Genomic DNA, 3,756 nt, shown 5'->3' with positions numbered 1-3,756 from the left:
AGGGAAAAGAAGCAAAGAATGCGTATATTTTGGAGAGTTTTGTGAGGCCTTTGTTTGCTTACATGTGGAATTGAGACAATTACTCACCCCCTTGACCCGTTCTTGATGGGACTCGAGTTCAGGAGAATAACTTGCCTGCAACAGTTGATCAACAACTTAGATGAATAAAAATTGATGATTCGAGAAGGTCACCACAGTAATTATATATGGTTGCAAGCCAATAGTTAAGGACCTTAAGGTTGGGTTTGTTTTGATAGAAAACTGTTAATAATAATAGAGTGTGGTTAAACGAATTCTAGAATTAACTGGGTGTACCCTATGATCTAAGTACACCTTAATATTTAAATTAAAATGTAAAATTAACTAAGTACACCCTATTTAACTACCAAAAATACCTATGATACACCTTAATACACTCTATCATACAACACCAAACCCATACAGCTCCTTAATTGCACGAGCAATGCTAGAGAGGATTTGCTTGCGAAAGTTTTCGTCAATCATCAGTCAAGCACAACTTTCTCTTCCTCATCCATAGGCACACTGTCAATAGCTGTTATTGGGTTTAGTCCTCGCGTTTTTAGTTTTAGATGTAGGTTCTTTGACATTTATTACTTTTTTTGTTGTGTCAATTTTACCCTTTGAGGTAAATAAGGAAACCACATTGAAAATCTAAATTTAATGCATTATTTCCTTGTAATTGAATTTCAGAATTTAAAATTTAAATTCTTTCTTTGATAATATTCCTAATATATGGATAAAATACAATTTCACATTACACATTAAAGTAAATTTAGGTTTTACTCATAAAAAAACTTTCACTTTTGGAAAAAGCCAAAACTTTTTGAAAAAAGACAGAATAACCTCTCAACTTTCAAATCAAAGACATGCAAATGTAAAGGATTTCTTAGGAAATCAAAAAATAAATAAGGGCAAATTTGTCCATTTTTGCTTCTTTTAAAAATTTTTATCTATAAGTTAGGAACATAAATTAGAAGACTACCTATAAGTCATATACAAAAATAGACAAAAATAAAATTGGATGTTACCTATTAAAAAAAGTTACATAAAATACAATGACACATTGTCGAAAATATGAAAAAACATATATATACCTATGCAATTGCAATATGACATAAATGACTATTACCCGATTCAAGTCATAAGGGGTAACATTGGACCATATCATTAAAGTCTAAATTGTTCTAAATAATCAAAGGCACAGGTGAAACTGAAACTACAAGAAGTGGAGCTTTATTATGGTGATTGATAATGAGTAGATCTATAATAGCGGACAAATAAATGGGAGTCAACTAAGGCGGGCCAAAATGAATGAGTTCGACCAAGTATTTTGGGTTACATTTAAGGTGACTGGAATTAAGTATGGCCGAGGTACTGGAGACCATGGTTGGCCAAAATGGTGAAACACCAGGACACTGAAAAGGCAAAGGTTGTCCAATAGGTAATCATGGGGGAAATCAACCGCAACCACTGCCACTGGCTAGGAGAACTAGTCGACTGGTATATTGGTGCCCATATTCAGAATATGTCGGTCTTCAATCCGCCATTGGCCCATACCAACCTTTATTGAGGAACTGGTTCCCTGACCCGCCCCGTTACAGAAAAAATAAAAATGAAAAACTACTTCGTTGAATGAGAAAAGCAATTTTGTATATCCGTGCGACTATACTGTTGGAAAAATTCTATTTAACTAGTATAGCCGGGCGGCTATAATTTTGAAATTTCTATTTAAAGAGTGTAGCCATGCGGTTGCACTTTTAAAAAATTTTCTATTTATAGAGTATAGCCGATCGGCTAGACTATTGAAATTTTCTATTTGTTGAATGTAACCGCTCTGCTATATTGGTGAAATTCTATTCTTTAAAGATATTTCCACATTGCACTAAGAATGAAAATATAGATTTATTTTAGGGTTCGTTTAATAATGCTCTCAAAATGGATTCTGTATTATTCAATTATATATATTTGAGTTGATCATTTTATTAGTCCCTGAATTTTGACCAAATTTGTATTTGAGTATCTCAATTTCCAAAACGGTTCCCATGGTCTTTTAACTTTAGTTTCGTCTGGACAAATGGTCCTACCGTCAATTTTGTTAACTTTTTCTGTTAAATGTAAGGGCAAAATGGTATTTTTACGTTAAAACCAAAAAAATGAATAAAAAATTATATCTTTAAAATAACAATAAAAGAAAATCAAATAAAAAACCAACCAAAAAAAAAAAATTTAAAGTTTTGGGGGAGTAAGAATCGAGATAGAGGGGGAAGGAGAGAGTTTAATTTTAATTTTTTATTCATATTTTAATCAATTTTGATGCAAAAATACCATTTTACCCCTGCACTTAACAGAAAAGTTAACAAAATTGACAGTAAGATCATTTGTCCTAAAGAAACTACAGTTAAAGGACCACAGAGTCCTTCCTTGGCAGGAATGCCCCTTTGCACCGTCACATATCCACTCTCCCCCCACCCCGTGCCCCAAGAATTCTTCACCAGCGAGTATTTAGTCCCATCACTACTAGTCCCGTATACAACTGTGGTAACACCATGATCTAAGTTTATACCACATGTTCCAGTGAACACACCACTTGAATAAAACTGGAATGTAGACCACTTCCGTCAATGGCAACCGAAATTGGTTGGTTGCAACATAGCGTTTTCGTTGTTTTTAGGCACATCCTCGTACCCGTTTATGGACACTGTTTGGGATGCAGCCTTCTGAGTGTTGCAACTAGTTCCATTTACACCCTGGTAGGGGTAATTAGCTTCAGTTGTCAACCTTTGTTGAGTTGGATGAATTGGAAAGCGTCATCCATTAGACCACCTTCACAGCCATGATCTTGACCTGTAGTGTCACAATCCACAAGCTCTTGCTCTGATAGTGAGATTGAGTTTCCAGTTTTGAGCTGGTTAACCCCTTCTGTCATTGCCACTGCTGGAGAAAACCCAACAACATCCTATAAAATTGAAATAACATGCCTCATCATTCAATAACATGTTATGTTGTGAAACAGTGAATGCGTCGTCATTTAACTACTTGTTTAATACTTACAACATTTGCCTTGGTCCTTGATAGGCGTCACTGCACCCTTTTCTCTCCAATCCACTGAAGGTGGCACATCAGTGACATTTCAATATTTAAAACTTGTAGCTTTCGTGGAATTGGACATGATCAATTTGGAGGATCGTTTGGTGTAACCATTACGAATTTCCCGAAACTTCATTGGTTAGGTCTGCAAATTCATTTAAGCTTAGAGTGAAGTAGTTCTGGCCCATGTGTTTGTTAAAAGCCTCAATGAACTCCAAGTTGGCCTTGAACATCACGAATCCCCTCTCATTCTCCTATGCATCCTTATAAAAAACTGGCCAAAATGAAAAGAAAAGCTAAGCAGAGAGGTATTGGCCTCGATTTGTGAGAGCCATGGTAAATAGTAAATAAGCACAAATGGTACGTATTCTATGGAAATATATTTAATCTTTCATGGGCACAAGACATTCAATGAGCATCTGGGATTTTATAGACATAAACTTGTTGTGAGCTGTCCTTTTCCTCATAGTATACTAGATGGGGACTTGTCTACGTGCCTTTGAAGAATTTCTGACTTATTTATTTGCTTCTTTCACGCTATCTAGCACATTATTTTAAAGAAAAGACCAAATTTTCACACAAAATAAAAAATAAAAATCAAACTAGTATGGACCATGGAATTTAAGCTTAGTATAAATAAGGGCTAAA

The 3,756-nt window shown here is 34.9% G+C and overlaps 1 pseudogene; it reads right to left on the bottom strand.

The window, feature by feature from the left end:
- Positions 2,181 to 3,341, bottom strand: LOC18777357 (annotated as a pseudogene).

The sequence above is a fragment of the Prunus persica genome, chromosome G5, assembly GCF_000346465.2.
Source record: "Prunus persica cultivar Lovell chromosome G5, Prunus_persica_NCBIv2, whole genome shotgun sequence".
Lineage (NCBI taxonomy): Eukaryota > Viridiplantae > Streptophyta > Magnoliopsida > Rosales > Rosaceae > Prunus > Prunus persica.
This window is presented reverse-complemented; position numbering and strand designations above follow the sequence as displayed.